Here is a 24,868-nt window from a genome sequence, read left to right on the forward strand (position 1 = left end):
GGGGGTCTACTCATGAGTTGCAGCACGGCTCACGATTATAAAGCCCAGTTTCCCTCCATTGTGAGAACCACTGGGCTCGAGGGCAAGCCTAGTGGTTCAACAGTGGCTAGCCCACCAAAGGAGCCCTCCCCTTAAATGAGGTTAGCGGAGCAAGCACTCCACTAACCCCATTGCCATGATTGTGAGTCGCTGCAGCGCAGCTCCATGCCACAGTGACTCATGAGGAGACCCCCAACCGAAAGGCTACAACAAGCCTCCCGGCCTTGTGGGTCTCCCCAGAATGCCCCGCGCACTTGCATGGGTTGTTCTGGGACTTCTGCTGGCCAGGCGTCCCAATCCCTACCACTCCTACCGGCTCCATGACGGAGCCAGTAATCGTGTGGGTGGCCAATCCGGCCACCCAGGGCTCAACGAGTGCTCATGTGTGTGGAGAGCGGGCTTGACCCGCTCTTCCCACCAAACCCCTCCCAGCTCTACACACTCATCATGTGTAGAGCCTCAATAACTTCTACCCAGCAGGGCCGTAACTACTATTAGGCAAGGGGAGGCGGCTGCTTGGGGGCCCCCACGCCTCGAGGGGCCCCCCAGAGGCAAGTCACATGACTATATATTGTGATGTGTGTGTGTGTGTGTGTGTGTGTGTGTGTGTGTGTGTATCAGCGAGGGGCCCATTTTAAAATTTTGTCTCTGGGCCCACTCCAGCCTTGTTACGCCCCTGCTACCCAAGTTTTCCTTTTACCTTGCTTCCAAACAACTGAAAATTGGGAGCACACACAGCTCCCAAACATTGGTAGAACACACTTGTTGACTGTGTGAATGACCTCATTCTCGGCTAACAAGAAGGGGAAGAAATAGTCATGCTTGATGTGATTTCTCTCATTCCCTGCTTCCTTCCAGAGATCTGGCTACTTTGAGAACGGAAGCATGTTTAAATAAATTGCTATTTCCTATTTCAAACAGATTTCTACTCCACCTTCTGAGCTAATCCTCTATGTAAAAAAAAATGAAACTGTGAGGCTCTTCTCACGATCGGTGAGAAGAGCCTGGATGGGGTTTGCGGGGAGAGCGGGCTAAGCCCGCTCTTCCCACAGACGAGTAGTCAGTCTGCTCCGGGCGGCCAAACCAGCCGCCCACATGACTGCCGGCTCCGTTACAGAGCCGGCGGGGGCTGGGAGAATCAGAGGCCGTGCGGCCCCTTGAAGCTCCACCTTCTGCAAGCTCCACCTGCAAGTGGGCAGGGCATGCTGGAGAGACCCCCCCTCGAGGCTGTTTTTCAGCCTCCTGGTCAGGGGTCTACTCGTGAGTTGCTGCACCGCGGAGCTGCGCCATGGCAACTCACAATCAAAAAGCCCGGGTTAGCGGAGCACTCGCTCCGCTAACCTGGGCTTAGGGGAGGGTTGTTTTAGCAGGTGACCCGCTTTTGTGAGACCAGGCTCAGCTGCAAGCCCGGTGGTCCTCGGGAGCATACGAAATCTGGCTAGGCTCCCTTAGCCTGATTTTGTATGACCATGAGAATAGCCTCATTGATTAACAAATAGTCAATTGTTATTCTGCTTGTTGTGGCTTCACTCCTTCCTGCCTTAGATGCAAGCTAAAAGGTGAGATCAAACACAGAAAGACTCTGCTTAGAGACAACAGCTCACGCAACTTATCAGGCAAGCACTGAAGGTTATGCACATGTCCCTACTGCTGCTTGGAAATGTGCATAACCCTGCTCCTGTGCCCTTGTTTATCAAAATGCTGGAGAGTGCTTCCGGGCAGGTGCAGCTCCTGAAGGGGAAAAAGATTCATTCCCCCAATTAATGGAGGGAGTTCACCACCAGTAGCAGGTAATCAGTCACCTTGGTGACCTAGCAAGGGGAATGATAGAAGTCACTTCTAGAAGCATACATTTTGATGAGTCCTTTTTACAGTACCCAAGTATAGCACGGAAGGACAGGCGGGTGCTAAATGACACCAGCACCCACCCATAAGCACTTGTTTGCAACTGTGCACTAATAATGACCCATGGAACTCAATTCTCCGGGAAATAGTTCGGGGTGGTGCTATACTTGGATTCAGAGGAGGAGGAAGAGACACATTCGCAGAAGATAACCATTTCAGTGCTGTTCACCAAGATGCCCTCTGATGCTTAGGGCATCCATTTAATGTGTGCAGAATGAAGACACTGATTACCCTCTTGCTTCCTGTACAATTGTTTTCAGTGCTGCAACTAAGTTGTATGCCTGGGGCAAGCTTCCAGTTCTTTGCTCTCTTCTATCCTCAGACCCTGATGCCACAAAATCTCATAAAAACAACTCAACGTTCCAGGAGATTATATACAGATTATATATCTGTATATCTCTCTGCCTCAATACCATTATCGAGAGATGCATCCTCCCCACTTCCCTGAGCTGCAAGAAGTTCAAGGGAAGCACTACAAGTGTTTGTTTCCTTTGAATGAGAGCACACTGGAGACTTCTGGTGCCTCTATAATAGCTGATTGTTTACAAATATATAAGCAGAGCATTGTGGAAGCAGGCAGTGCCAAAGCTGCGCACAACTGCTAATCATGCAACAAATTCCCGAAGAGTATAGGAGCTCACAGGCTGTGCTCCAGATTTGAGCTAACTCTGGTTTTAAAAACAAACAATTCTCTGTCTGCATCCAAATTCAAATTGCCTCCTTTTCTTCTTACCTCCACCCTGCTTGCTGAATAATGATCTCAGTCTCCACCTTGAAAGTAATCTGACATTAAGGAAACTATCCCAGTCACTTGCACCCAGTGAGGAAATATCAGCCCACCATCCCTGACCAACCATTAGCAAAAAAAATCAGATGATCCTCAATAAGGTACGGCAAGTGTCTACCCAAGTTTAGGAACTGTGTGTGCTCCCAATCTTAGGTCATCTGCAAAGGGAAGGGAAAGTAGGAGGGGATGGAAGTGATTGTATGCGCGGCTCACTCTGGGTACAAAGGCTCCTCCTACCCAGCAGCTGAACTCACTTGCTGAATGAGGTAGGAGGGAAAGCCCTCATTCCCAGTGTACAGTCACCTCCTCCTCTTCCTACCTTGTATTTCTTTCACAGCTGATCAAACATTGGGAGCATGCCCAGCTCTCAAACTGGGGCAGGAAATCTGTCCTGTCCTATTGGAGATCATGTGAACTGCCTCATCAGCTATTAATACAGTATTTATTTATATCCCACGTTCAAATGGGGCTCCCAGAGATCTTCCATCCAAGAAACTAATCAGACCCATACCTGTTTAGCTTTAGCAAAGCTGAAGTATCAGGTAGACGAACAGAATCAGAGGGACCCTTACAGGCCATCTAGCTCAAACTCTTGCTCAGTGTAGGAACTCCAGAGTTAAAAACCATCCCCAGGTGGCTGTCCAGGAGATTTTATGGGCAGTTGTCCCTTCACAGGGCTGTGCAGTTCTAGACTCCCAGACCATCCACATAGCAATCAAATATCTAAATAAGGATGGCCAACAGTTTTCCCTCTAATTTTTTTCCATCTGGGTGCGAAATGAGTTTTGTTCTGGGTGGCATTATCAAGGCAGTGTGTGTGCACGTGCATCCAGAGAGAGGCCTTCCCGATTCAACCTCAGTTAGATCAATTAGATCAGTGGGATCTAAAACTAACAGAGCATATATCAAAAACCGTGTGAGTGCATGCACACGCTAACATCTTAGAGGAAAAACTGATGTCCACCCAGCAGCTGTTACAATATGTGTGTGTATACCTAATGTCAGTGGCGGAGCCTGACCACCAGTGCCCTGTGTGTGGCCACAGCAGCGGCCCCGCTCACCCCACCCCCTGCGTCTGACGTCAGATGCGGGGGCTAGCCACACCCCCGCATCTGACGTCGATGTGGGGTGTGTGGCCTGGCTCCCTAACAGAGCCCTGCAGCTCCATTCGGGCATGAGTGAGTCAGACCGGTGCAGGGCTGGCTGTTTACCTACCAAAGGGGCCGCACGTAGGAATGTGCACAGACCGGTTCGGAGGCCATTCTAAAGGCCTCCAGACCGGTCCGGTCACGGGGTGGTTTTGGTTCGGGTGGGGAGTTTGGGGGCTTCCATTAAGGGCGGGGGGGGGGGCTTTACTTACCCCTCCCGTGCTTTCCACACACTGCCGCCGTAATTATTGAAAAAATTGCTCCTCCGATGGCTGTTCCGATTTTAAAAAATGGCTGCCCCCTTGAAGCCCTGGCCCCCTGCTGCTGCCTTGAAGCCCCCTCCCACCCCCTTAAATCTCGCCCCAGGCCCTTAAATCATGCCCGATAACATTAAGACGCGGGCGGGCGGGCGGCGGGGAGATGTCCTCCCGCCCCCTTCCCTGCTAGGCTGCAAAAGACTTTAGGAAGGCTTTTGCGCGCCCGCGTCTTAATGTTATCGGGCATGATTTAAGGGCCTGGGGCGAGATTTAAGGGGGTGGGAGGGGGCTTCAAGGCAGCAGCAGGGGGCCAGGGCTTCAAGGGGGCAGCCATTTTTTAAAATCGGAACAGCCATCGGAGGAGCAATTTTTTCAATAATTACGGCGGCAGTGTGTGGAAAGCGCGGGAGGGGTAAGTAAAGCCCCCCCCGCCCTTAATGGAACCCCCCACCCCAGTGCCGGACCGCAGCTCCGCGGTTCCGTGCACACCCCTAGCCGCACGGCCCCTTCGGGAGCTAGACTCGGGCTGGCGCTACATTCGCAGCATGGCCCAGAGTGGCTCTTCCCTGCAGGGAAGAGCCGCTCTGGGCCGCAAATGCAGCGCCAGCCATTTAACTCCCAAAGGGGTCGCATGGCCCCTTCGGGAGTTAAACTTCTGCTGGTGCTGCATTCGTTGCGCAGCCTGCAGGGAAGAGCCGCTCGTGGCCGCACCACAAACGCAGCAGCCCCCGTTCGGGAGCTAAACCAGCACCCCCTTGTCAGATGTCAGACTGGGGGTGTGTGTGTCAGGGCCGCAACGCGCAGCCCCTGATTGGGTGCGGCCCAAGTTCTTTGAACCCTTTGGCCCAATGGTGGCTCTGCCCCTGCCTAATAGGTAGAGAGTTGTTGAAAAATCTAAAAGCAAGCATCACACTTTTATAGAATTAGAGTTAACTATATGGGAATAACTGATAGAATTATTTTCTAAAGGAAAATATTAGGGCTATGCATATGAGCAGCCTAACCCAGACTAGGGCAGCCCAGCCTGGGTTAGGCTGCCCATGTACACCGCCGGAATCAACGGCAATCCCAACGCTGCCCTCATAGGTAGCCCTATTTTCAACCCCGTTCTTTAGCCAGGGCTAAGGGCACGGGTGCACCCTTAACCCATGCTGGGGTTGTGAGTATGCTCTGCCTGCATGCAGCTAAAGCATACACAGAGATTGGCGCCTTGAGCACCCGTCTCATGGGGGCATTCTCCAATGCACGGTGCTCATCACACAGTGCATTGTGGGATATCTGGAGGCCAGGACGCATCATTCTGGCCTCCAGAGATCTGTTCTGCTTGGAGCAGTGTGGATCATCTGGGAGCATGAGCTGCACTCCCAGCAGCATTCCCTAGATCATCGTGGGGGGTGGGTTAGACCCTGCCTTTTCCCCTGCCTGCCCAAACAGACATGAGAGTAGCATCATAGTTTTCTAAAGGAAATATGACTGGAAGTATAGAGTAAACCAGGAGCGTAGGGAAGCCGGTGGCAGCCCCAATTCAGCTCACTGCCAGAGCCCACCCCCCAACCACGCCCCCTGCATCTGATGTTAGACACAGGGGGCATGGCCGGGGCGCGAGCCATGGCCCTTGAGCATGCAGCCCAGGTTCTCTAAACAAGTTCGTGCAATGGTGGCTCTACTCCTGGAGTAAACATTTTATTCAAAAGCATGCATCCTAGTTCTTGCAAGTGCGAATCCACATGTTATGCTGCAGACATAATGCAATTATACTGCTCGTATGCCAGTACTTCTCACAGCAAATGAATCACATGTGGACTACATTTCTGTATCTTTAAACATCCCTGTACAAGTGCCTGAGAATCTTTGCTTGACTCAGACTCCTCAGAACATATGTGTTTAAACATGCAGCTATGTCATCCATACTTTACATATTTGCTGTGGGAAGTACTAGTGTAACACTAGTACTTGTGCAGAGAAATGAGCCTAATTGAGATTCTATAGCTCAAAAGCATGTGAAAATGTTTCGAGGGCACTCCACTGCTGAGCAAACTGGGCTCATGCTGTCTTGCTAGTATACCATGGCTACTTTGGCAACCTACTTCCCCCTCTCCCATCCCACACCAGTTGGTATTGAGGGCAAAGCATCGATTTAATTTGTTCTTGGCGAAAGCATTATGTTATCTGATTGGTTGGTTGGTCACTGTGGGAAACAGGATGTTGGGAATGATGGAGCTTTGGTCTGATCCAGCAGCAGGCCTCTTTTTATGTTCTTGTGTTGCCATGTTGTCATCACATTCCCTACATGAGCCCTGATTGGCTGTGAGCACTAAGAACAAAAAGAAAAAGGTGTCTTTAAGGCAAAAGAGGAGGGGTAAATCTCTAAAAACAACAACAGTAAATTAAGGGATTTAGAGTAGAATATTTTGCACCTCCCCGAGCCCCCACTTCACCTCAAAATATTTGTGGGCAAAAATTTGGCACACCCCTAATTGTATTGGCCAGTTTCAGCATAAGCTGTCCCTGGTCAGGCAGGACTTGCTAGTAGTTGAGGTTTCCCTGTTGCCCTTGCAACAAGATTGGACTTCTGCTTCCACTCCTCAGATGCTTCTCCTGCTACAGCAGGAGGTCCAAATTTGTGGGCTTTGGAATTGGCAGATGCTGTGCAATGTCATCTTGGGAGCCCACTTGATCTGATTTAAAAGCTTTATTTTTGCCCTAAAGCTGAGGGTCAGTGGCTTCCCCCTCATTTGACTATTGTTCTGCTTAATAACAAAAAGGCACTGAGGCAAAGAAGAGGTATTAAATAGCCTGAATGTCTATCTGAATGGAAGTGAAAACTGCTCTTTAGCGAGGGGGTACTAGTAACCAGTAACTCAGCAGCTTTTCCATACATACGGGGAGGAAATTATTTCAAGGGTCTGAATGCAACACACAGGGATTACTTTTATCACAGTATGGATTACATAGATTTATTGTAGTATTATATAATTGCTCTTTTGAACCAGAGGGCTATGGTTTTTTCATGAACACCCTTCTAATGCAATGTTTTGAGTTCACACATTTCAACTCTTTGTGGTTAATAATGCAAATATAATATTTGTGATGTAACGATGCTGTTGAAAAAGGAGAGTGAGGAATGTGAAGTGGTATAAAAACACATAGTTAAACTGAAAGCAATGTATATACCTACTCAAAACATTTAGCTTCATTCAAGTTTTGATCATCAATTAAACACACACACACACTTAATGCTTTCCTTAAGCTTGACTTAAACAAGTGTGTAAACACTGATGAGTTTGAACTGATCTATGCTTGCACACGGGCACTTCTCAGCTCCTCCTTCCATTGGCAACTCTTGCACTGGAGGGGCCCTTGGGAACAGCATCCCATGAAGTGTGAGGGACTGCTACCAGAAGGAGATATTTCCCCCACTTTCTACAATGCACATCCATGCAGAAGTATTTTCCTTTCATTCACTGGAAAGGATTGGATTCTGGCTCATTTATTTTGGAGCCGTCAATGAATACAACTTAAAAATAAATAAATTAGAAGATGAGATAAGGATGAGGATGATATTGATATCTCAGGTTCCTAAAACTTGTCCTACTGTCCTCCCAAACCTAAGGACAAACGGTTTTATTTCTGGAAACACCAATGAAGGGACATATTGATTTCAATGCAATCTTTTCTTCCATTCAAGTGAGAATGCTTGCATTGGAATGAAACATCCATAGATTTTGCAAGGAAGGTTCAAGAACAAGATACTAGATTACTGGGCACTCTGTTCAAAGATCTATCCTTCAAAATCCATCACATGTGTTCATAAATCAGTACTTTATGTTTCAGAAGAAGAGAGCTGCTGTAATAGGAGCCCTATTCAGTTATGCACATATAGAGCTAACATAAGGGCAATTAAAACAATTCAAAACCAGTTTAAAACACTTAAGAACAACTTAAAAACCTTGCAAGTCCAGACCAAATAAATAAGTTTTTAGGGCTCTATTGATGGCTGATAATGAGCCTAAACTATAAATTTCTGCCAGGAATGCATTCCACAGCCCAGGAGTAGCAACAGAGAAGGCCCAGTTCTGAGTCGCCACCAAATGTACCAGTGGTAACCAGAGAAGGATCTCTCCAGATGGCCTCAAGTGCGGTTGGGATCATACAGAAGAAGGCACTCTCTAAAGTAATGCAGACCTAAGCCATTCAGGGCTTTAAAGGTAATAACCAGCACTTTGTATTTTGCCCAGAAACATATCGGCAGCCAGTGCAACTGTTTAAGGACAGGAATAATATGGTCTCTCTGGGTTACCCCAGAAACTAATCTGGCTGCCACATTTTTAACTAACTGAAGTTTCTGAACTATGTACAAAGACAGCCCCACATAGAGTGTATTCAAGTAGTTAAACAGTGATGCGCCACTGTTTTGAGATCATTCTCTTCAAGGAATGAACACAGCTGTTGAATCAGCCGTAGCTGGTGGAAAGCGCTTCTGGCATCACCACAGCAGCAAACCCACTTATCGAGCCTCCCTCTAAAACGAGGTTAGGAGAGTGAGCACTCTCCTAACCTCATTTTTCCAATCGTCTGTCAACTGCGGCTGCTTGTGGAGAGCTTGGAGGGGGCTGCTCGTGCAGTGCATTATGGGATTTCTGGGGGCTGGATGACACATTCCAGCCCCTGACCCTCCCCGCTGCCTCGGCCAGTGGGGAATCATGGGGGCACGTGTTGAATGTACCCAACAATGGCAGAGCAATAATCTGCAGGAATGTAGGTTTAACCTGCCTTCCCCACAGCTTCCCTCAAGCCCTTCTCACTGCTTGTGAGAAGGGCTCAATAGCTCCCATTTTGAAGAGCAACCATCACTAAGCTCCACCATCTGGAATCTACCTGAGAGAGAGGAGTGGAACCATTGCAATGCTACATTATGTCATGTAGGCCTGGCTTTGAATAACACTTTTAGACTGGAGCTTTAAAAGAGTACCAATATTTGTTTTCCAGAGTCTTACTGCAGTTTAGAGCTTACTGTGATCTATGTTGCTGCCTATCTTCTACAAATGCTGTTTCAAGCTTATATTATCAAAACATTTAATAATACTGTGTGTCTTGATAAAGCAGTAGCATAGATCTGTTGCTCTCAGTAGCAAAATATAATGCCAATGGTAGTGATTCGGGCTATAGATATCTCTCAACTCTGATTCTGGATGTTTGATTAATCGACAAGTCCACTTTTAAGGAGCGTGAATTTCAACAGCCAAAATTTTAAAGGGTATGAGATTAAAGATTATTTTGTTAAAATGAGGCTGTTTAGTCAAACAAAAAGGAGAGTAAGAGGTGGCACTATTGTGTCCAGAAGCTCATCATGGAAGTTATTTGGTTTAAGGGAGAACACAGGTACAAAAACAAGTGGATATTAATACATTCAGAGTATATCTCAGAAGGCATTTTTTAATCAGAGGAGTGGAACTCTGAAATAATATATCTAGCATAGTCTCTCATCTCCTGGAAATGTGGAGCAAAGTGTATGAGACAGCAGAGCTATCCCAGGTTGTGAGGAGTTTGAGTCAGGCGCCTTCCAATTCAAACCAATCCCCGGGGACTTTGTTCTGCTGTGATGCTTTTAATGGGTTCTTTGCGGACAAAATCTCCTGTATTCAGGCCAACTTGGACTCCTCTGTTTCTGCAGAGTCTATTAAGGTGGTGTCTAGAAATCCCTCTTGCAGTATTAGATTGGATCAGTTTCAATCTGTGATGCCTGATGGTGTGGACAAGCTGCTTGGAGCGGTGCAGCCTACCACTTGCTCTCTGGATCCTTGCCCAACTTGGCTGCTTTTATCTAGCAGGAAGATTGATGGGGATGGCTTAGTTAATATCATTAACTTATCGCTGAGGGAGGGTAGGATGCCTCCTTGTTTGAAGGAGGCAATGATTAGACCACTTCTTAAGAAGCTTTCTCTAGGTCCCTCAGTGATGGACAATTATAGGCCGGTCTCCAATCTCCAATGGTTGGGCAAGGTGATTGAGGAAGTGGTGGCTAACCAGCTCCAGGCAGTTTTGGAAGAAACCGATTATCTAGACCAATTTCAAACTGACTTTAGAGCGGGATATGGGGTTGAGTCTGCCTTAGTTGGCCAGATGGATGACCTTTACTGGAGAATCGACAGAGGGAATGTAAATCTGTTGGTTATTTTGAATCTCTTGGCAGCATTTGATACCATCGACATGGTATTCATCTGGATCACCTGGGGGAATTGGGGATAGGAGGCACTGCTTTGCAGTGGTTCTGCTCCTCCTATCTCTCAGGCAGATTCCAGATGGTGGAGCTTGATGACAGTTCCTCTTTAAAATGAGAGCTATTATATGGAGTCCCTCAGGGCTCCATTCTGTCACCAATGCTTTTTAATATTTACATGAAACCACTGGGTGAGGTCATCAGGAGATTTGGTGCAGGGTGTTATCAGTATGCTGATGACACCCAAATCTATTTCTTCATGTTATCATCATCATCATCATCATCAGGAAATGGCGCTCACTCCCTAAATGCCTGCCTACACGCAGTAATGGGCTGGATGAGGAATAACAAATTGAAGCTGAATCCAAGTAAGATGGAGGTGCTCATTGTGGGAGATCGGAATTTAAGGGATGAGTTAGATCTTCCTGTGCTGGATGGGATTACATCCCCCAGAAGGATCAGGTACGCAGCTTGAGAGTGCTCTTGGATCCAGGCCTCACCACGGCATCTCAGGTGGAGGCTATGGCCAGGAGCGCTTTCTGGCTTCGGCTGATTCAACAGCTGTGTCCATTCCTTGAAGAGAATGATCTCAAAACAGTGGTGCATCAGCTGGCAACCTCCAGGCTCGACTACTGCAATGCGCTCTACCTGGGGATGCCTTTGTACATAGTTCGGAAACTTCAGTTAGTTCAAAATGTGGCAGCCAGATTGGTCTCTGGGGCAACTCGAAGAGACCATATTATGCCTGTCCTAAAACAGCTGCACTGGCTGCTGACATGTTTCCGGGCAAAATACAAAGTGCTGGTTATTACCTTTAAAGCTCTGAATGGCTTGGGTCCAAGTTACCTTAGAGAGCACCTTCTTCAGTATGATCTCCATCACTCATTGAGGTCATCTGGAGAGGTCCATCTCCAGTTACCACCGGTATGTCTGGTGGCGACTCGGAACCAGGCCTTTTCTGTTGCTGCTCCTGGCCTTTGGAATGCACTCTGGCAGATATCCGCAGTTTAGGCTCACTGTTGCCCTTTAAGAGAGCACTAAAAACCTATTTGTTTGGCCTGGCCTTCCAAGGATTGTAAAGTGTTGTTGTTTTTTAAAATATTTTAATTGGTTTTAAATGGTTTTAATCATTTTGAATAGTTTTTATATTGTTTTTAGCATTGTGTTTGAATTGTGGATTTTATGTCTTTTCAAAAAGTTGTTGTACACCACCCAGAACCTCTGGATGGGGCAGTTTTTAAATGAAATAAATAAATACATACATACATACATACTAGGGGTGTGCAATTCAGGATTTCGGGTGATTCGGCTCGGACCCGAACCGAATCACCCCTGTTCTGTTTTGTGCCCGAATCTGGGTCACCCGAATCACCCTTGATTCGGTTCGGATTCGGATTTAATCCGAATCCGAATCGATTCGGGGGGGTAAAAGGGGGCCCAGGGGCAAAATTTTGGGGTGGGGTGGTAGTGCTCAATGGGTAGAGTCTACCACCCCAATTTCAGGGGGATTGGGCAAAATCCTGATTTTTGGTGAATTTTTAAAGTTTTAGTGACTTTGGGGCAGTTCGGGGGCATAGCATGGGATCTGGGCAAAAGTAGTGGGGTGGGGTGGTAGTGCCTAATGGGTGCAGGCTACCACCCCAATTTCAGGGGGATTGGGCAAAGGGCTGATTTTTGGTAAATTTCTGAAAATTTCATGTCTTTGGGGCAGATTGGGGCATATTGGGGCAGAAAGTGGGGCCTGGGGCAGAATAGTGGGGTGGGGTGGTAGTGCCTGATGGGTGGAGGCTACCACCCCAATTTCAGGGGGTTTGGACAAAGGGGTGATTTTTTGAGAATTTTTGAAGTTTTAGTGACTTTGGGGCAGTTTGGGGGCAGAAAGTGGATCTGCCCCAAAATAGTGGGGTGGGGTGGTAGTGCCTAATGGGTGGAGGCTACCACCCCAATTTCAGGGGGATTGGGGAGAGGGCTGATTTTTTGAGAATTTTTGAAGTTTGGGTGTCTTTGGGGCAGATTGGGGGCAGAAAGTGGATCTGCCCCAAAGGAGTGGGGTGGGCTGGTAGATAGTGCCTAATGGGTGGAGGCTACCACCCATCCCCAATTTAAGAGTGATTGGGCAGAGGGGTGAATTTTGGTGAATTTATTTTTATGAGGTTTGTCTTCATAAGGTGAAGTGTGCTAAATTGATTACTTCCTCATATTATTCATAGTAAAGGAAAGTGTGAAAAAGTGAAAGTGGGGTCATGAGAGTTGTTTAATTGAAAAAAATCTCATTTGCTATAATAGAATGAGAATTCACACCTCAGAAGTTTTTTCTGAGGTGTGAATTCTCATTCTATCATAGCAAATGAGATTTTTTTTCCAATTAAACAACTCTCATGACCCCACATTCACTTTTTCACACTTTCCTTTACTATGAATAATATGAGGAAGTAATCAATTTAGCACACTTCACCTTATGAAGACAAACCTCATACAAATAAATTCACCATAATTCACCCCTCTGCCCAATCACTCTTAAATTGGGGATGGGTGGTAGCCTCCACCCATTAGGCACTATCTACCAGCCCAGCCCACTCCTTTGGGGCAGATCCACTTTCTGCCCCCAATCTGCCCCAAAGACACCCAAACTTCAAAAATTCTCAAAAAATCAGCCCTCTGCCCAATCCCCCTGAAATTGGGGTGGTAGCCTCCACCCATTAGGCACTACCACCCCACCCCACTATTCTGCCCCAGGCCCCACTTTCTGCCCCAATATGCCCCAATCTGCCCCAAAGACATGAAATTTTCAGAAATTTACCAAAAATCAGCCCTTTGCCCAATCCCCCTGAAATTGGGGTGGTAGCCTGCACCCATTAGGCACTACCACCCCACCCCACTACTTTTGCCCAGATCCCATGCTATGCCCCCAAACTGCCCCAAAGTCACTAACACTTTAAAAAATCGCCAAAAATCAACCGTGAACCCAATCACCCGAATTTTTCGTGCCCGAAATTCGGGTGATTCGGCTCGTGCCCGAAAAATATCGGGGGACATCGGGGGTGATTTGGTTCAGCCCCGATTCACCCAAAATTGTTCGTTTCGGGCACAGATCGTTCTGTGCCCGAAATTTTTGCACATCCCTAATATATACATACGATTTACCCTAACCCCACCACCACCCTTTTCTTTATAGCAGCACTTTGTCTCTTCCATGACTTGGTAACAATAGGATGAAATGTGTGTGTGCTTTGTATGGAACTATGGGAAATAATAGTTTTGTCTACTTCTGACTAGAGATGGTTGAACTCAACCCATCCTTCTATTTGATTTCTCAGGAAAAGCTTTAAAAAATCCGAAGAAAAACAGTCCATTAAATACTTCCCTGCCTATCCCCCATGGCCTCAGCTTTCCCTGCAGCTAGTTTTCCTCCTGCCACTCCTACAAGACTTGTAAGACTACTGCTCTCCCCCCTTTCCCCAGAAGACCTTCTAGCATCGCGTTAGAAGGCACAAAAGGGAGCCCTGCTTTTATGGGCTTTACTGGGCTTGGAAACCTTACCAAGAGGAAATTTCCAGTGCAAAGACCTCTTGGAGTTGTCGTTTGCTAGGATTTCTGGAAAGTTTCCCAAAAATCTTTGCTCTGGGAATGTCCTCGTGGAAAGCCTTTCAGGCCTAGAAAAAAATCATCTCATTCACACACCCATTTGTTGCTGTTGGAATATAACTTTGGAGGAATGGAGCAGAGACAGATCAGCATGGCCTAAGCTTATTTAAAGGAGCTGTGGCTCTGATAGTAAAAAGCTTGTTATTTCTGTACTAGGGTGCATGGGTCCGAATCTCCCATTTTGTAATTAGGCAACTACTACTGACCCAACATTAGTATAAAGAGGGCCTCTTTGAAGGGAATATTTAAACTGCAAGGCAAGTAAGCCATTACAATGAAGTACTCCAAATGTGGCTGCACCACAGATTTGTATATTTGTATAATTTGCCCCTGCTAACTGGGCAAAGAGGCACCTTTTACCATGGTGATTCTCTTTATTTAGCAGGGGGAGAATAACTGGCCCTATCCACCCCCAGCACAGTACCTCCAGTGACTGTTGCTGGTGTCTATCTTGTTTTTTGTTTTTAGATTGTGAGCCCTTTGGGGACAGGGAGCCATCTTATTTATTTATTTATTATTTCTCTGAGCCATTTTTGGAAGGGCGGTATAGAAATTGAATATAATAATAATAATAATAATAATAATAATAATAATAATAATAATGGCATTATAATATTGGCATTTTTATTTTCAACCCCATTCCTAATGATTCCTAGCATGGAATTGGCCTGCTGCAAACTCTGAGTTGCCACTTTCAATGAACTGCCCACCACAACCCCAAGATCTCTCTCCTGGTCAGTCACTGACAGCTCAGACCCCATCAGTGTATATGTGTGAAGTTGGGTTTTTTGACCTCAATATGCATTACTTTACAATTGCTTACACTGAACTGATTTTGCCATTTTGTCACCCACTCACCCAGTTTGGAGAGATCCTTTTGGAACTACTCATAATCCATTTTAGATTTCACTACGCTAAATAGTTTAGTGTCATCTACAAATCTGGCCACTTCTCTGGGTACCCCAGCTTCTAGAATATTAACAAGTTAAAGAGCACTAGTCCCAGTACCAATCCCTGGGGGACCTCACTTCCTACCTACCTCCATTGTGAAAACTGTCCATTTATTCTTACTCTCTGTTTCTTGTCTTTCAACCTGTTACTGATCCACACATGAACCTGTCGCCTTATCCCATGACTGCTAAGTTTACTCAAGAGCCTTTCCTGGGGAACTTTGCCAATAGTTTTTTGGAAGTCCAAGTATACTATGTCAACCAGATCACCTTTATCCACATGCCTGTTGACACTCTCAAAAGGTTAGTGAGGCAAGACTTGCCCTTGCAGAAGCCATGCTGGTTCTCCTTCAGTTCTTCTCCATGTTTTTGAAACAATTTTGACCTTAAGTATGCTTTCCATCAATATACCCAGCTCCCAAGTTAAGTTAACTGGCCTGTAGTTCTCCGAATCCCCCCTTGATCCCTTTTTGAAAATCAGGGTTACATTAGCTACTTTCCAGTCCTCCAGTACAGCATCTGATTGTAGGGAAAAGTTACATATTTTTGCTAAGAGATCAGCAATTGCACATTTGAGTTCCTTTGGAACTCTTGAGTGGATGCCATCTGGCCCTGGCAATTTGTTAATTTTTAGTTTCTCAAGACAGTTTAGAACATCCTCTCTTGTCACCTCAAATTGGCTCAGTTCTTCAGCCTCCAAGCCTGAGAAACTCAGTTTCAGAGCTGGGTATATGGTTAGTATCCTCTGCCATGAAGGCATATGCAGGGAACTCATTCAGCTTCTCTGCAATCTTCTTAATAATCCCTTTTACACCCTCATCATCTAAGGGTCCAACTGCCTCCCTGGAAGGTTTTCTGCTTCTGATATATTTCAAGAAGTTTTTGTTATTCCCCCTCTTGATACTTCTAGCTATATGCCCCTCAAACGCTCTTTTTGCATCCCTTATTGTTTCCTTGCATTTCTTTTGCCAGAGTTTTTGTTCCCTTCTGTTCTCTTCATTTGGGCAGGACTTCCATTTTCTGAAGGAAGTCTTCCTTTTTATAGCTTCCGTGACTCTACTTGTTAGCCACGCTGGCATCTTCCAGAACTCGGTGGTACCTTTCCTCTTTCTTGGTATACATTCCAAGTATCTATTAGAGTTTCTATTATTATTCTATTATCCAAGTATCTAATAGAGTTTCTATTATTGTGGTTTTAAATAAATCCCATGCTTTCTGGAGTGATTTGACCCTCCTGACTTTCCCTTTCCAGTTTCCTCTTCATAAGTCCAATGTATCTTCGTTGGACTTCCTTGGCAATGTTCCACTTGCATATAAGCTGAATTGGATCACACTCTATGATCACTACTCCCCAATGGTTCTACACCCTTAACATCTTGCACCAGCTCCTGGGCACCACTCAGGATTAAGTCCAAGATTGCCTTTTCTCTGTTTAATTCCGCAATCAACTGTTCTAAGGCACAGTCATTTAGAATGTCTAGAAATCTGGCCTCTCTGTCAATACCCACACGTGAATTTGCCCAGGCTATATGAAAGTAATTGAAGCCACCTCTTATTACAGTTCTGTTTCTCTTTGACACCTCTCTGATTTGCTTCTCCAGCTTCATGTCCTAAGCTGCCTGCCTGTACAGGGATCAATATCAGAACAGGAAAGGTAGGTTAATCACCTACTATCACCACACTTAAGACTGCTTACTGTAGCTCTGCAACCAAGAGGATTGATTGATCTACAAAATATTGAAGTTAGACCAAAATGATGTTTTAAGTAATGCCAGATGGCAGAATTGGCAGCATGAAGGAGGATGAAAGTTTCTGAGCCTTACCAAAAATCTCAGGTGTATTCAGAAGTCGTCAAAATTTATGTCATCCTACATCAACATAAGTTGGGTCAATAAAAGATAACACTCTATCATTTTTAGAGCTGATCCAAAATGGAGTAGCATCATACAGTGCTGAAAAATTAGTGTCAAGTAATCACCGAACCTAGGTGTTTCCAACCATTTTTAAACATGTGCACCCTTTCTATCTCAAAACAAATAAAAACAGTACAAATTAAAACAGAATTAAAACAATTTACAATTTATCACAATGTTAAACCTGTTAAAAACTCTTAAAAACTGAAAATCTAATTAAAAGCCCGAGTGAACAAATCTATTTTAACTCCCTTAAAAAAAAACAACCTGTCAGAGATAGGGAGGCTCTTATTTCCACAGGGAGTGCATTTCAAAGCCTCGGGGAAATGACAGAGAAGGCCCCTCCCTGAGTAGCCACCAGATGAGCCAGTGGCAAGTGTAAAAGAACCTCTCCAGATGACCTCATAGGGCAGTGGAGGTCACGGCAAGGAAGACCCAGGGCCTAAACCATTTAGGGATTTATAGGTTATAACCAGCACCTTGCATTTTGCCCAGAAACATATCAGCAGTCTCATGAGTAAGGTAAAGTTGTGCTGTCAAGTTGGTGTCGACTCCTGGTGACCACAGAGCCCCGTCGTTGTCTTTGGTAGAATACAGGGGGGTCTCCCATTGCCATCTCCTGCGCAGTATGAGATGATGCCTTTCATCATCTTCCTATATAGCTGCTGCCCAATATAGTCTGGGAAACATACCAGTGGGGATTCGAACCAGCAATCTCTTGCTCCCTAGGCAAGTTACTTCCCTGCTGTGCTATTAGGTGGCTCAGTCTCATGAATACTCCCATTTAAATTAATAGGACAAGTATGCTTTCCCCACTAATTTCAACAGCAAGCAGACAAGGAGGAAGGGATACTGCTTAACAATCCTCCCCTCTCCCCTTCTGGAGTTGACTTGGAGCGAGGCAAGTTATCTGATCATGAAGTCATGGAGGTGCATCCTAATAACTGATCAGTGAATTGGGAGGGCTCCGAGTACCTCTTACAGCAGGGGTGGGCAAACTTGGCCCTCCACCTCTTGTTGAACTACAAACTGTGGCTGGTTTATATTTTATTTTGGCCCTAATTTTTGTAGTCCGTATTCCGTATTATTATGAGGATATTACACAGGCCTGCTCAACTTCGGCCCTCCTGCAGATGTTGGCCTACAACTCCCATAATCCTTGGCTATTGGCTACTGTGGCTGGGGATTATGGGAGTTGTAGTCCAAAAACATCTGGGGGGCCTAAGCTGAGCAGGCCTGATATTACATATTGTATTACGTATTATTATGAGGAAAACACAGCGACTGCTATCCACATTCCTAGACCTTTTGTTGGTCCAGAAAATGTGTCTACATTGTGCCATTTTAAAGAACATTACAATACGCTTGTCTTGCTGGGTATTTATGACGGTCTTCAGTCAGTAGTACAGAAGACTGTAAAGCTTCATCCATAACAGGACTTCTGTACACTTGATATCACATGGTCAAAACAATGGCAAGCATTAGCAAATTCATCTTTGAGTGGGATGAACACAATATCATTAACACCATGTGCAAAATCAGATTTAGGAGCTAAGTCGGTTGTCTGGGCAGCAGGGGCTCTTTCGTCTGGATTAGACATTTGCTCAGTAGACCAAAGAAGTGGGGTGAAATCCTCATTCTGACATTGCTCTGTTGGTATAACCTTGAAGAAAAGTCAATTAACCTCCTTCTGCTCCAGATTGTTTATACAAAATCACAGTCATATTTAGCTGCTTGAGTTGGACTGCTGGGAAGTCTAACACAAAAGCTGCAGAGTACCTATCAGACCAGTGAGGGAGCCAAAGACTCTGATGAGGCAGAAGAAAAGGTATTTTGTTGGAATTCATCAGACTGGACCAAAAAGAACCAAACACGACCAAATATTGTATGTATACTGCATAACTTAAAATTATCTCTTAACACCAAAAGAGATAAGACAATTACATTTTACTAGCCCCAATTTATGCTGATGAAGGTGTATGCAAACTTTCAAGTTACACAGAATACAGAATTCTTAGGCCACTTCCTTATGGAAATAAAGTGCAGGATATTCAAAGCCTTTGCACAAATTCCAAGCACTCTCTTGTTCCTCTGTGCACATGCTGTCACAGGTTTCCATGCTACTTCCTAGTGTGATCTTTCCCTCTGTACACATGCTGAGCCGGGTCTATGTATGATTTTTGCAGCTCCACCTGCTGGCCAGTTCTTGCATTCTGAGAATAACCCATCATTTTCCCCAGTTGCTACAGACGTGGCAAAGAAAAAGAGCAAGCTCTTCTCAGAATGCAAGAGCTGGCCAGCAGGTGGCACTCTAGAAATCATGGAGGTTCCCTGCTCAGTGTGTGTAAACAAGAGAGATCACACTCAGAAGTTGCATGGAAGCCTGCAGAAGAGTGTCTATGGGGAGTAAAAGGGCCCTTTTGAACTTGCACAAAATCTTTGAGTGTTCTGCACTTTTATTACTGTATAGAGAGACCTTTCATCAGAAGGGACGGAAAGACAGTTACATCTTTGGTAGCCAGAGGGCAAAGATTATAACTGTTGCACAAACAGAAGTTAAAGCAATAAAAGTCTCCCTTTTTTCTTTTGCAATGTCTGTTCCCTGACACCAATACAACTGCTTATCTTCTCAATCTCTGCCCAGGAGGTTACATAACTTCAAAGGGACACATACTCACTGCAAAGAAATTATTGCTATCACTAAGCAGGACATTCTAATATGAAAGGGAATGGTGATGGTTATTTTTGTTACACTTTTCAAAGAGTGTAGTGTACTTTTGCTTCTGGTTACTGGTCCAGACTGGTCCAGTCTGGTACACCATCCTTCCATTTCCATTGAGTTTTCCTTCTGTACTCTTTTAACTTGGGCCATCCTGCTGCTTGCTTATCCACGGATGGCTTCTTCTCTGCCTCTTTACAAACGACTCTACAGTTTGATTTTAAGAGTGACTTCCACAAAATCCCCATGTCATCCCACATTTTTCAAAAAGAAAAAGGGGTGGGGGGAGAAAAGAAGAATTTCACTAGGAAAAATTATTTAAAGGGGGGAAAGTGGAGCAGGGGAGGCAGAAGCAGTCTGTAGCAAACTCAGCAGAAAAGCCATATAGACTTTTCCATTGGAGTATGACCCATGTAAAGGGACTTATTTAATACAAATCCAATATGTTATGGTTGGGGAAAAACATTTGGGTTTTTTGAACAAGGCTACTTTGATTAATAAAGCAAAAGCCAAGCAGTTGGCTGTCACTTTCTTTAGCATGCAGGGATCACATTTATGCTGATGTATTTGATATTTTATCAACAGCAAAGGAATTCATAAAGCAAAAGGAAGGGTGTTTTTTTAACTTGATCTTCTAGAGCTCAGGATTACCAAACAACCCTACATGCAAAGTGGCTCAGAGTCTCGATACTTTGGAGTATGTGCAAGATAACTAGTGGTGGCTGAAAGGAAAACAAATTATTGGGTATAAGGGATGCATTGGTTACTTAGATCTTAAAGACCATTGAGCACATGAGTAATTTTAACACCATCTTTGTTTTTGTTTGTTTGTTTGTTTGTTTGTTTTTACAAATGGAAAGCTTCTTATAAGTCTAACCTACATTACTTGGTGCTTTCACAACATAGCTCTGACTCGAAATCAGTTTTAAGAACTGGTGTTTGGAATCTATACTGGTTTCCTGAATAACTTTAGTGCTTCATAATCCATTTTATGAAGCAGGGCTGCTACGCTGCAATCTGGACAAGGATCCTCTGTTTTTAAAAGCATGGCTCCTTGGTTGCTACAAAAATGCCCACCGAACATCCTTCTGCCATCCACATCCAGTGACCAAGGATGTGAGAGAACTTGGACAAAACCAAACCAGACCTCTTATCCTTTCAGGGTTCTATGCAGCTGTGTCTTATTCAAATCAGGTCATCGGCTCCTACACATAGGCGAGCTGGGTGCACACGTCACCAGCATGCTAACCCTGCACTTATAGAGGCAGATGACCAAACTGCAATGAGAAACTGGTGATGCAGACCTTTTGGGGCATGTCCATGTATGCTGCCCTTAGTTCTGATGGAAGTAGGATACATATTTTAGATATTACATTGCAAGCCACATTTCCAAACCTATACAAATGAATGAATAGTTGCAGGAAATAGATCTTCTTTGAATATATTTATATCAAGTGGGGCAAAAGACAACTGAACTCTTCTCATTTGGCCTTTGCTTCTTTCTCTGCCGTGGGTAAATTAAATTTCAACTTATAACTCTATTTCCTTTAATCTTTTGCTCTCACAAAACCACTATTGACAACACAAAGTCCTCAAAATGTGCTTTTTGAGATGCAAATCTCACAGACAGTTCATCAGGTTATATTATTACTGGTTTATGAGGCTTTACTAGACAGACTGATGATGGTGGTATACTCAAAGTCAGTAGAATCTACACTGACCGGCCACACTAGGCTTTCAGACGAAGATATTTTCCAGTCTTACCTAAAGATGCCAGAGATTTTTTTAAAAGAGATTTTTATTAATTAAAATAGTGAGAGAACAGAACACAGTTACAACTCTTGAAACACAAAAGAAAGTGGGAGCTACAAAGCAAGTCGGAGATCAAGAAAAAAAAGAAGTTTACAACATTTGCTGGCCTAGATGCAGGCGTGGTTACAAAAGCACTACATATCAAATCCAGAGCTCAGGAACAAATGCTGACCTTGTCGAATATTAAAGGTTCCCAAACAAGTATGAATGAATCTGTAGAGACACTGTTCTTATAATCAGTAACTTTGGAAATAGAGGCATAATCCCAGAGATTGAAATTGGGGTCTTTTGCATGCATAAAATATTTTCTACCACTGAACTGCAACCCCACCATGTGCAGAATGAGTTTTGTTCTGGGCGGCAGTATCAAGGGAGTGTGTGCACACCTGCATTCAGAACGGGGCCTTCCTGATTCAACCTGAGTGGAACCTAAAATTAACTAAGCAAACATTAAAAAAAACATGTACACATCTATCAATGTGATCATAGAATTGTGCATGATATATATCAAACTAGCAGAGAGTAGCCAAAAACCAAGTTTTATCTTGGTGTGATTACTACATCTAAATTGGTACCCTGGGGGGTGAGGGGGTGGGATAAAAGAGTCAGAGCAATGCAACCATTCACTTGCTTTCTGAAGTCACTAACCATGCTGACTGGTGGCTTCCAAAGCCTTCTGAGACTTTCATTGCTGAAATAAAAGAAGACTATTCCAGTAGCCTAGTCTGTACTTTAATTAAGGGCTTTGTATTTAAATATAGTTCTACAATCCCCCTCCCAGGTTATTTTTAAAGGAAACTGATGGCAAAGTGGTATTAGGGTGGATTACTGAGAAGTCAAAACATGGTGGCTGTTATTTCACAACAAGAAAAAGAAATCACTTCAGCATACAAATAAGGAGACAAACGAGTGTGTATATGCATGCGTGCGTAAGTGTGTTGCCTACAATGCTGGATTAACCGTCATGCCAAGTCTTCTAGAAATAAGACCCCGGTCAAACTAGGCCCTATCTGTGGTGTGGGTTTTCTGCAGTTCTCCAAAGTGCCTGTCCTAATCAAGGACTCCTTTGTACAAATCAAAACACAGTGGCTGTTATTTAATGATGTCAGGGGAAAACATGTGCCCTATTGCCTGGTGCACTGAAAAGCACAACTGTGCTCTGGACTGCAGAAGATGTCAAGGAAAGTGCAAGTATGGGATTGGGTGGGTTTGCTGGTGGGAAACTCTTTTTGTAGGGCTACTATACAGAGAACAGTTGTCAGAGAACAACTGAGAACGTTCCAGAGAACAGTTGTCATATCTGCTAAAGCTGATGAAAAGCACTCTTGGCCATAGCCTCAACCTGTCCCTAAACATAGATGGCCCTTCTCAAGGGCCCGTATGAATGCCCTCCCCTCAGAACTACTGACTGGCAGATATCGCATAATTCCAACTGAGCAGAGATACTGCCCCTGTAACTCTGAGGAGATGGAGCACAGTTGCACATGTGCTCCTGTAATGTGTCTTTTATATAGGTCTTAGGCGAAGGTTATTTGACCCTGTTTTCCATAACATGCCAGGATGATCGGACAAATTCTATGTCAAATATTTAACAGATGCGACTCTGTCTATCACACACACAGTTGCGCAATTCTGTTGTTCGGCAATACAAGTTCGATGCGCTCTGCTCACTAATGGTTAGATCCAGTGTACAGATATGTTATCAATAGGGCCATGCTTAGATTTTACATTTATTTTAGATGTTTTGAAATTGGACAAAGACTGACTGTCTGACATAGCATCAACCTGAGACAGCAGAGAGAGACCAGGGTCCAAGAGCACTCCCAAACTGCATACCTGTTCTTCCTTGGGTGAGATGGGAATATCCCAATTCAGAACAGGCAGATCTATCCCATTCTTCAAGTGCACACCCACCCACCCCGATTAATAATAATACTATATATTAAATACAACATACTATCAAGTTATTAAAGCAGTCCAAATCAAGTTATTTGAAGCATCTCTGATAACTGAGCAAAGATACACATTTTAAAGTGGCGCTTCTTGTATATTTAGTGATGATACAGCCAAAATGTTCTTCTACTCTGCTCTGTCGCTGCTCACTCCAACCTGCTCTGCTCCAACCACGGTGTGGCAAAACAAGAATTCTGCTTGCTGCAACAGACAGGAAGATTGGTATCGTGAAGGGACTAAGGAGGGATTTGGGTAGGAAAAACCACAGCTGCATTGACTTTCAGTGCTGCAAAGTAAGCCCTGCTAACTCGGCAAAGAGGCACCTTTCAAAGTGGTTCTCTTGCATTTATCAGGAGGAGAGCAACTTGCCCTATTCAGCCCCAGCACAGCATCCCTCCAGTGGCTGTCGCTAGTGTCTGCCTTATATATGTATTATTCATTTTTCTATGTAAGCAGCTTGAGATCTTTAGTTGAAGAGTGATATATGAATATTCATAATAGTAGTAGTAGTGGTAGTAGTATATAGCACAAGCAGTTAAACAAAGAAATGACTCTTTGTCCAGAACGGGGTCACAATCTAAAAAGAGACACAAGGCAGACACCAGCAACAACTGGAGGGATGCTGTGCTGGGGCTGAACAGGGCAAGTTGCTCTCCTCCTGATAAATGCAAGAGAACCACTTTGAAAGGTGTTTCTTTGCCGAGTTAGCAGGGCTTACTTTGCAGCACTGAAAGTCAATGCAGCTGTGGTTTTTCCTACCCAAATCCCTCCTTAGTCCCTTCACGATACCAATCTTCCTGTCTGTTGCAGCAAGCAGAATTCTTGTTTTGCCACACCGTGGTTGGGAAGTGAGCAGCGACAGAGCAGAGTAGAAGAACCTTTGGCTGTATCATCTTTTTTTTAACCGTGAAGTTATTCTCTCTCACACTCTGGCTTTTAAATTTGTCTGTGTTCATCTTTGTGAAATACTGGCAAATGAGAGAGATTAATTTATGTGTCCAAAATGTGAGGCCTTGAAATATAGTGCAGCATAGCCCCCTCTCAGTCTCTTCATTCCAATCCCTATAATCTAACCTATAAATCTGGCCCTATGCATATGAATATGGACACTATAAAAATTTCCTGAGAAAGGTGCATGTTACAGTTCTTTAGAGAAGTAACTCTATGAGTGTCTATGTCTCTACTGAAAAGTTCTGCATGTTGCATAGCATTACATAAAAGCACACATATAAATACTGTACCAGTACTCTTTGAGACTTAATGGAATTACTTTTTTCACAATTCTCACATAAATACAAAACCTCCAGGCACCATCAACACATCAGCTGGCTGCTCTTTTTGTAGTGCCTGATGAATAAGTGTGCCACATAGCTGTAATTAGGAAATGAAACGTATCTCAATACACCTTCTCACATTGATCATGTGCATGGAGATGGAAGAAGAAGTGAAGAAATCATGGCAATGTACAGTGTATGTGCCAAAGGCAGTCTATTAACCCCCTCTCGGTGACCCCCACAACA

The 24,868-nt window shown here is 44.6% G+C and overlaps 1 protein-coding gene across 5 annotated transcripts in view; it reads right to left on the reverse strand.

Annotated features, from left to right (window-relative positions):
- Positions 1-24,868, reverse strand: part of GABRA5 (gamma-aminobutyric acid type A receptor subunit alpha5) — a 109,651-nt gene that overhangs the window by 34,243 nt on the left and 50,540 nt on the right. The gene's annotated exons all lie outside the window — the stretch shown is intronic.

The sequence above is a fragment of the Hemicordylus capensis genome, chromosome 3, assembly GCF_027244095.1.
Source record: "Hemicordylus capensis ecotype Gifberg chromosome 3, rHemCap1.1.pri, whole genome shotgun sequence".
NCBI classification, from domain to species: domain Eukaryota; kingdom Metazoa; phylum Chordata; class Lepidosauria; order Squamata; family Cordylidae; genus Hemicordylus; species Hemicordylus capensis.